This window comes from Nerophis ophidion, linkage group LG12 (assembly GCF_033978795.1).
Source record: "Nerophis ophidion isolate RoL-2023_Sa linkage group LG12, RoL_Noph_v1.0, whole genome shotgun sequence".
Taxonomy (NCBI): Eukaryota; Metazoa; Chordata; class Actinopteri; order Syngnathiformes; family Syngnathidae; genus Nerophis; species Nerophis ophidion.
The window spans coordinates 35,934,631-35,945,431 of record NC_084622.1 but is presented as its reverse complement, the minus strand read 5'-3'; the positions used below and the strand labels follow the sequence as shown (position 1 = coordinate 35,945,431).

The 10,801-nt window shown below is 38.1% G+C and overlaps 1 long non-coding RNA gene across 1 annotated transcript in view; it reads left to right on the top strand.

Moving 5' to 3' along the window:
* Nucleotides 1–367: 367 nt before the first annotated feature.
* Nucleotides 368–10,801, top strand: part of LOC133563817 (uncharacterized) — a 49,088-nt gene continuing 38,654 nt past the window's right edge. The window contains exons 1-2 of the long non-coding RNA XR_009809124.1: nucleotides 368–421; nucleotides 514–588. This is a non-coding gene — a long non-coding RNA (uncharacterized LOC133563817). The remainder of the gene's footprint in view (nucleotides 422–513; nucleotides 589–10,801) is intronic.

Genomic DNA, 10,801 nt, shown 5'->3' with positions numbered 1-10,801 from the left:
AGAAAATCTAATTTCAGTAGGCCTTCAAGGAACCAGCATTGTTGACCAACTAAACACACATTGTTGCTATTTTTAGGAGTATGCTGCAAAAACTGCCTCAAATTAAAAAAAAAAAAATGCAGAACTCGATGCTTATAAGTTCTGATTCAGAATGTGCAAAAAATGCATCTGAATCATACAGTAACACACCCCTTTTCCATACCAGTCCTTATTCTCAAGGTAATAATGCGGAGATAATTTCACTGATATTTAAGTGGGGGGAGGGTGGCATGACAATGACGTCATGTCCTCTTTAACGCCGACAGACCTCCCATTGGACGGCGGGAGGCTTTTTAAAGGCGCAGGCAGCAGGAGGACGGGACGCTCCGGTCAGCGCCAGACGTCTCTCCTCCTCCGCGGGGCTGCGGTGTCGCTTCATCCGGTGAGATTGAACGTTAAAAATTGACGCCAAAAAAAAAAAAAAAAAAATGCATTTTATGACTGACAATCCTCATTTTCCTGCTGAATCTGCAGATTCTCGCGATGCGGACGAGGGAGGCGTCGACCCGCCGATATCAACAGGTACGCGGAGCAACTTGAAGTACAAACGTGAGTGGTTTGCTCCAATATTACCGTGTCGACCTCACAAATGATTAACAGTAATGGCAGCAGAGAGTAGATTGGAGGGAAAGCAGCGTGGAACCTGACACGGATTATCACGAGCCCCCTGGGGTCACGCAGAAGCCCTCTTATTCAATTAATAACCTGATTGCAACACGCAATATGTTTGTTTGTACGCAGACTACTCAGAAGTATTGTTAAAATAACCACTAATCATTTGTTGTGATTGCCAGTTTGAGTCCTGATGCAGTTCAGCACCACAGCTGCGGACAGCTCCACGCACAAATATTGTACTTTACACGTTCAATACATAACATTTCAGTATTTTTGAAAAAATACTTCAGGTTAATGCTTTTAATTGGTAAATAAACCGCAAAACCACCCCTAGCCTCTAATTGGTATTTTATTCTGAATTAAACTCCTGAATTGAAATAAATTGAACAATAACCTGAGAACCAACGTCCTCCACAGTGGACATTTATTTTTCAATAGAGCAAAAACGTAACTAAATATCAACTGCATAGGACACCATGAATTGATCAACGTGGACCCCGACTGAAACAAGTTGAAAAACTTATTCGGGTGTTACCATTTAGTGGTCAATTGTACGGAATATGTACTGTACTGTGCAATCTACTAATAAAAGTATTAATCAATCAATCAAAAAAAAAAGATAACGGTTTATACTGTATCGGCCACACAATGAGCATAGGTAAAAATGAAAAAAATAAAAAAAAACTACTGAGGACCAGCGTCCTCTGCAGATGACATTTTTTGTTTGTTTTTGGTCTATACCTGCAGTGGACATTTATTTTAGATTAGACCGAAAACTAAAATAAAAGTCCACTGCAGAGGACAATTAAGGTTTTTAAGAAGTTTTTATTTATATATATATTTCTTCTGCAGTGGACATATATTTTTAAATACACCAAAAACTAAAATACATCTCCACTGCAGAGGACACCCAGGGTTCTCAGGTTTTTTTTTCTTCATATATGTTCTCTGCAGTGGACATCCATCCATCCATTTTCTACCGCTGACATATATTTTTAAATAGGTCAAACACAAAAATAAATGTCCACTGTTGAGGACACCCAAGGTTTTCCGGAGGTTTTCTTTTTTCTTAATACATACCCTCTGTAGTGGACATATATTTTTTAAATAGACTGAAACAAAAATAAATGTCCACTGCAGAGGACACTTAAGGTTCTCAGGAAGTTTTTTTTTTTTTTTTCATAGATGTCCTCTGCAGTGGACACTGATTTTGAAATTGACCAAAAACAAAAATAAAAGTCCACTGCAGAGGACACCTAACGTTCTCAGGAGGGTTTTTTTTTCATAGATGTCCTCTGCAGTGGACATATATTTTTTAAATACACCAAAACAAAAATAAATGTCCATTGCAGAGGACACCTAACGTTCTCAGGAGGGTTTTTTTTTCATAGATGTCCTCTGCAGTGGACATATATTTTTTAAATACACCAAAACAAAAATAAATGTCCATTGCAGAGGACATCTATGGTTCTCAGGAGTGTTGTTTTTTTCATAGATGTCCTCTGCAGTGGACATATATTTTTAAATAGACCAACAACTAAAATAAATGTCCACTGCAGAGGACACCCAAGGTTTTTAGGAGGATTTTTTCATACATGTCTTCTGCAGTGTACGTATATTTTTTAATTGACCAAAAACAAAAATAAATGTCCACTGCAGAGGACACCCAAGGTCCTCAGGAGGGTTATTTTTTTCATATATGTTCTCTGCAGTGGACATATATTTTTAAATAGGTCAAACACAAAAATAAATGTCCACTGTTGAGGACACCCAAGGTTTTCCGGAGGTTTTTTTTTTTTAATATATACCCTCTGTAGTGGACATATATTTTTTTAAATAGACTGAAACAAAAATAAATGTCCACTGCAGAGGACACTTAAGGTTCTCAGGAAGTTTTTTTTTTTTTTTTCATAGATGTCCTCTGCAGTGGACACTGATTTTGAAATTGACCAAAAACAAAAATAAATGTCCACTGCAGAGGACACCTAACGTTCTCAGGAGGTTTTTTTTTTCATAGATGTCCTCTGCAGTGGACATATATTTTTTAAATACACCAAAACAAAAATAAATGTCCATTGCAGAGGACATCTATGGTTCTCAGGAGTGTTATTTTTTTCATAGATGTCCTCTGCAGTGGACATATATTTTTAGATAGACCAACAACTAAAATAAATGTCCACTGCAGAGGACACCCAAGGTTTTTAGGAGGATATTTTCATACATGTCTTCTGCAGTGTACATATATTTTTTAATTGACCAAAAACAAAAATAAATGTCCACTGCAGAGGACACCCAAGGTCCTCAGGAGGGTTATTTTTTTCATATATGTTCTCTGCAGTGGACATATATTTTTAAATAGGTCAAACACAAAAATAAATGTCCACTGTTGAGGACACCCAAGGTTTCCCGGAGGTTTTTTTTTTTTTTAATATATACCCTCTGTAGTGGACATATATTTTTTTAAATAGACTGAAACAAAAATAAATGTCCACTGCAGAGGACACTTAAGGTTCTCAGGAAGTTTTTTTTTTTTTTTCATAAATGTCCACTGCAGAGGACACCCATGGTTCTCAGGAGGGTTTTTTTCCATGTATGTGCTCTGCAGTGGACATCCATCCATCCATTTTCTACCGCTTATTCCCGTTGGGGTTGCGGGGGGCGCTGGTGCCTATCTCAGCTTCAATCGGGCGGAGGGCGGGGTACACCCTGGAAAAGTAGCCACCTCATCGGAGTGAAGTGGACATACATTTTTAAAAAGACAAACAACAAAAATAAATGTCCACTGCAGAGGACACCCAAGGTTCTCAGGAGTGTTTTTTTTCATACATGTCCTCTGCAGATGATGTATATTTTTGAATAGACCAAAAACAAAAATTCACGTCCACAGCAGAGAACACCGAAGGTTCCCAGGAGGGTTTTTTTTCCCCATACATGTCTTCTGCAGATGATGTATATTTTTGAATAGACCAAAAACAAAAATACATGTCCACTACAGAGGACACCTAAGGTTCTCAGGAGGGTTTGTTTAAAAAAAAAAAAAAAAAAAAGAAAAGAAAGCTCCTGAAAATAAGCATCCTCTGCAGTGGACATTTGTTTTTGGGCTATTCAAAAACAAATGTATTGTTACACTTTAATTCAAGTTCAGAATATGTATATATATTTATTTACACGTTATTAACACTGTCAAACAAATAATCAGATTATTGCACTTAAATTTGGATTAATCATGATTAATCACGGGCCCGGTTATAAGATATGCTTCTTCTTACTGCCTTTCGGACGTGCTGTAATGAAAATACTGGAAATATGTGGCGCATCACATTATATCGTATGCATGTTTGAAATAAACTGACACGGAACTGAACAGGTTATTACTTGCTATTAATACTTGAAATTAACTTAAAAAAAGGGCCTCATTATTTGGACAGAAATGCAGTTTTATCAGAATGTCATCCAAGAACATATTTTGGGGGCTTATTCAATAACAAATGTCCACCACAGAGGTAGATCTCAAGTGGTTTTTCAAAGTGGCTGATACAAAACGAACCAGAGTCCTCTGCAGAGGACATATGTTATTGAAAAGACCAAAAACTAAAACTGTTTTAAAAAGACCAACAACTAAAGCATATGTCCACTGTAGAGGACTCTGGTTCATTCTGTATCAGGTACAGAATGACAACGTGTATGAAAAAACATTTAGTTTGGTTCCATCAAAAAACAATTGTCCACTGCAGAGGACACTAGTGTTTCATAGAAGTGCTCATTCTGTAGTGGATTTATTGAGTGGAAATAATTACATGCGAGTGATGACAGCCTGGGAGGTGTGAAGATGCATGTATTTATACTGTCAAAGACCCAAATCCCTGGTGGTTATATGGGACCTTCTGGAAGGGTCAGAGGTGTCAAAATGGAAACTGTGCTCGGCCACTTTTTTCTATCTCCAGCATCCTCACCACAGCCACCGAACAAAAAACTAACAAAAAAAAAAAAAGGGGGACACAGTCAGGAGTCTTGTAAAGTCCCACTTGCAAAGGCCGCTCACACACCCACTCACCCACACACACTCGCATGCACCAAATGGTGTGACACAGCACCTAAAATGTGCAGCCATGAGAAACATTCTGCGCTAACAGGTGTTCAAACAGGCCGCTCGGTATACATTCTCCCAATTATTCCAATTAGATGCTGCCTGGTTACCACACCATAATGTGCAACTGCTGGGTGACACCATAAGACCATAGAACAGCAGGAGCGAGAGAGAAAGAAGACTTCTGGGTCTTTTTGAAAAGATTGTCACCCGTGCAAAAAAAACGAGACGAATGAGTGAACACATTCAGAATGCACAACTAATTGTCTTGTTTTTTCAAATGATTTTTTTTTTAATATCATTAAACATGCATCTCTTTAATATTAGATGCGGCATTTTTAGAGGAATGCTTGTTTTTGTGTTTGCAGATGCGCCGCATACAGATTAGAGAGGGTGCAGCCTGTAACGATGGCTCACTGGAGTGAGACACAGATAGAATGAAGGAGCGATTAACACGGCAGGTGATGGTGATTACATATTAATCTTCGCACTTTTTGCAGGATTAATCCATTTGCTCTCTGAAGCGTCAAACAAAGGAGATAAGATAATAGATATTTAGGTTGATTTTTTTGTATTTTTGTATTAAAAAAAAAAAGCACCTTATTGCTTTTTTTTTTTATCCTGCACTACCAAGAGCTAATGCAACAAAATGTCGTTCTTATTTGTACTGTAAAGTTCAAATTTGAATGACAATAAAAAGGAAGTCTATGTCTAAGTCGGTCTATTTAAAATTGTTGGCCTATGTAAACATAATGTATGAAGTGAATTATATTTATATAGCGCTTTTCTCAAGCGACTCAAAGCGCTTTACACAGTGACACCCAATATCTAAGTTACATTTAAACCAGTGTGGGTGGCACTGGGAGCAGGTGGGTAAAGTGTCTTGCCCAAGGACACAACGGCAGTGACTAGGATGGCACAAACGGGAATCGAACCTGCAACCCTCAAGTTGCTGACACGGCCACTCTACCAACCGAGCTATGCCGCCCCCATGTGTGTATACAAATATAATTATTGTAATCAACCTGATTTTTCTGCTGAAAATGGAAATATATTTAGGTGCAATGCATCATTTAAACATTGCAGTTATGGCTGCATGTAACATTAAATATATATGAGATTTAATGTTGTGACAATTATTATAACAATTGCCTATACATTAGATTTTTTTTAAAAAGTAAAAACTGAGGGATAAATGGCTTTGTGTTATTTTAACTAGTACTGTCAAATTATGTTTTTTTAAGTCAGTTTACCATATTTCCTTGAATTGCCGCCGGGGCGCTAATTAATTTAAAACCTCTTCTCACTCCTGCGCTTACCAAAGGCATGCGGTAAAAGTAAGCATGCACTAATGATTTTAAAACCTATTATCACTCCGGCACTTACCAAAGGCATGCAGTAAAAATTTGAGTGTGATGTAAGCTTGGACCTTAAATCCTACTGAATAGCTCTTAATCGTCTTCCCTTTATGTGATTTCAAATTACCGGTATTGAAATCAGCCTCCTCCATTTTGTAAATGATGACAGGGGAAGTGTCACTCGTGACGTCACGAGTTTGACCAGGCGGTAATACTAAGCATTCGCTAATTATTTTGGGAAGCGATTTTGACCCGGCAGTAATTCAAGGCAGGGGCATACTATATGTCCTCCGGCAATTCAAGGAAATACGGTAATCGTGAATCATTCATCAATCCCCAACCCCTCCTCCTTGTCAGTTTATGGATCTGCTGCTACCAATTTGTTTTTGTTCCCCCCTATTCTTTCGATTAAAGTTCAGAATACATTTAACTTTTTTTTTTTTACTTGCTACTAAAAGCCTACTGAAACCCACGCAGTCTGATAGTTTGTATATCAATGATGAAATATTAACATTGCAACACATGCCAATACCGCCTTTTAGGTTTACTAAATTGCCGGGAGTTTCGTCTTGAAAACGTTGTGTAATGATGACGTGTACGCAAGACGTCACAGGTTTTTAGGAACTATGAGCGCTGCGCACACACACAGCTAAAAGTCGTCTGCTTTAACGGCATAATTACACAGTATTTTGGAGATCTGTGTTGCTGAATCTTTTGCAATTTGTTCAATTAATATTGGAGAAGTCAAAGTATAAAGATGGAGTTGGGAAGCTTTAGCCTTTAGCCACACAAACACACGGTGATTCCTGGAGGTGAAAATTTACAATGGATCAAGCGAACATGGATCCCAACCGAATGTCAACCAGCAGGTTTCGGTGAGAAAATTGTGGTTAAAAAGTCTCTTCTTACCGGAGAAAAACTGAGTTTGTGCCGTCCATAAAGCTGCCGTCGACTTCTCTGAGACACTGGTGTCAAGACACCCGTGGACGTACACCTCCGACTATCAGGTACTATTAAACTCACTAAAACACTAGCAACACAATAGAAAGATAAGGGATTTCCCAGAATTATTCCAGTAAATGTGTCTAAAAACATCGGAATTTTTTTTTTCTAGTCTGTCGCTATCAATATCCTCAAACACGAATCTTTCATCCTCGCTCAAATTAATGGGGAAATTGTCGTTTTCTCGGTCCGAATAGCACTTTTTGTTGGAGGCTCCCATTGAAAACAATGTGAATATGTGAGGAGCCCCCACACTTGTGACGTCATCGTCTGCGACTTCCGGTAAAGGCAGGGCTTTTCTCTTAGCACCGAAAGTTGCGAACTTTATCGTGGATGTTCTCTACTAAATCCTTTCAGCAAAAATATGGCAATATCGCGAAATGATCAAGTATGACACATAGAATGGACCTGCTATCCCATTTTAAATAAGAAAATCTCATTTCAGTAGGCCTTTAACACTGTCAACTGATGAATCAGATTAACGACACTTTCTATTTGTATTAATCATGATTAATACTTGGAATTAACTTAAAAAAGGCCTCATTATTTGGACACAAATGCAATTCTATCGTCAGAAAGTCATCCAAGAACATTCGTTAAATGTTTTACTTGAATGCACGTCATTTATTTGTTCAAGATTTGCTAATTGTTTTATTGAAAGTCCAGTCAGGGTGTATTTTGGTGTGGAATTTACCACTGGGCACACCAGTTTGAGTCTCCTTATTCAGTTAATTTAAATTGTGCGATTAATCTGAGTTTATGAACGATTAATGCAATATTTTTTGGTGAGTCATCACATGAGTTACCTCCTTACTTTTGACAGCCCTAATTTGAACAAAAAATGGTTTGGAATACTGTATATGTTTTTTTTGCATGATCAGATAATATCACTATTTAAAACACATGTCTGTTAAATTGAATGAACTAATATGTTTAGTACAGTATATGAAAGATGAAGTGCTTTATGGACGCACATTATTTCCAGTCTTTGGTGGTCTGCATAAAGCCGTGTGCCAGCACCAGAGTTGCCTTGAGTTGGACCTGTGATATAATAAAATCCATAGCATGATCCTCTGGACATTAACTATATTATTAATTAAACAATATGTTTATTATAATGGTTGTATAGTGTGCAGTATCGTTTTTAATTGCAGTTTGTAATTGTTGGTAAGTCTCAGTTAATTGTGGTGCATTTTTCGAAAGTGCGCGTTGTTATCTTAGCAAAGGTGGACATTTTCACGCAACTCTTGATAGTGCAGGTCCACCTAGGGCAGGGGTCTGCAACCCACGGCTCTGGAGCCACATGCGGCTCTTTCATGCCACCGCCGTGGCTCCCTTTGGCTTTGAAACAAAATTTTTACAAATAATGGCTACTTAAATATTTACATTTATTTAGTTAGTTTTAATCCAACAGTTGTTATTTTAGAGAGTTCTGTTATCTTATAATATCATAAAACATTTTAATATATTGTCGATCGAAGGTAGGTAGGTCTTTATTGTCATTGCACAATTACAATGAAACTGGGCGGCATGGCTCGGTTGGTAGAGCGGCCGTGCCAGCAACTTGAGTGTTGCAGGTTCGAGTCCCGCTTCCGCCATCCTAGTCACTGCCGTTGTGTCCTTGGGCAAGACACTTTACCCACCTGCTCCCAGTGCCACCCACACTGGTTTAAATGTAATTTAGATATTGGGTTTCACTATGTAAAGCGCTTTGAGTCACTAGAGAAAAGCGCTATATAAATATAATTCACTTCACTTCACTTTGTTTTCAGCACAAACGCATTCAAGATTAGACAAACAGTGTACAGGTAACAGAACAGGAACGCTGAGGGCACCCTGTAAAAGATGTGAAAAATGTCAACCCGTGGGAAGGATGAGTAAAAAAAATACAAAGGGGCCCAGTCTGGAGTGGGAAAAAACCTCCAAAGCAAAGCACATATACAGTATATATATTACAACACACATCTCGAGACTTTCAACACAGAGGAGGGAGTGGGGGCTATAGTGGCAGGCTGCAGCTACTCTGGCACTGCCCAGTTGTCCATCACCCCTAAGGGATTCGCGTATGCCATAGCCTCTGTGCGTCATCTCTTGCTGCCAAGCAATTGTATTGTTTTTAACGGTCAACCCCTCAGCTAGCTAGCAATGGATGGATCAAAAAAGAGAAACATTTCTGAATAAAATAGAACATTTAATGCTTCATGGACCGATTGCTTTCATTGATGACCAGGTTGTTCTTTTCCTCTTTTAAGTCAAATTAAATATGCCGCAGTTGATTTTTTCAAATTCATTAAGGGAAACGCCAGTGTATTTTTTTTCGAATGTTCAAAATAATTTGGTGGTTTGCTTATACCCAGAAATAAAATGTGAATCGTTGTCAAGTGTTTGATTTCATGAAATTCTATAGCATGAATGTAAGAAAACTATAAGGGGTTTTATCGTAATTTTAGGAATCGAACAGAGTTTGCGGCTCTTGTTGGGTTTTATTTGGGGGGGAAATGGGCTCAAATGGGTCTTTGTATGCTGAATATTGCCGACCCCTGACCTAGGGGGTCTCTAATGTCTTGTTTACAGAACGGGCAACATTTAAATTGACTCACAAGGTCAGTGCAGTCATTGTCTTCACTCTATTTTGTTGCCGTTTGTCATTAACCTTTGGGGATCCCCCAAATGTGGTGAACGTTATAAATCTCTGGGACCCGGAAGGGTTTCAGCCTTAAAAGTAAGCAAGCCATATGTATGCATATGCAAAAGTGCAATATATTTATCTGTACAGTAATCTATTTATTTATATCTGCACCGTATTGTTCTTTTATCCTGCACTGCAACAAGCTAATGCAACAACATTTTGTTCTTTTCTTAGACTTAGACTCAGTCTTAGACTTCCTGTTATTGCCATTCAAATTTGAACTGTACAGTACAGATAAGTACGGTGCTCTAAAGTTCAAATTTGAATGACAATTAATGGAAGTCTAATACTGTATTAATATTTGCTGCACTTTCAAATTGTTAATTATCTAGATCAACTTCAGATCATATTTTTTTTTTTATGTTGAGAAAACTCAGTTTTCTCTCATGGCAAAAACACAAACTATGCAATTTTCTTGCATGCACGCACATTTTTGTAACCCCATTCACACAACTCGTACGGCAACTCACCAACATGGCCTTTATTACAGACATGTAGTTGGCAGACTTAAAGCAATTATTTGTCTAATATGAATAATAAGTGGCGGTATGTAGTGGTTAAAGTGTCAAATTACACATTCAATATGATTTGCACGTATTTCAAAAGGAAATGCTTGGGTTGATTTGGTTTTTATGGAAAAAGCATTTAAAAATTACAGGGTTACAGGATATCGAAAAATGGCAGTTATAAAGGGGAGTCTATGGGGACAAAAGGGTCCCGGGGAACTCCAATGTAAACTCACTCAATAGCTCGTGCTAAACATAACTTATCAAAGAACGAACAATGCACATTTTCAGATGGATTTTGATACAACTCCTGTGCTCATATTTTATCCCACTAACCGAGGGGGCGTGGGGTCTGCAACCTGCGGGTCTAGAGCCACATGCGGCTAGTAGCTCCCTGGAGCTTTGTCAAAAATGTATGAAAACATTGTAGGGTCTCTGTCGGAGGACAAACATGACACAAACCTACATAATTGTTAGCAATCCCACTGTTTATATTAAACATGAT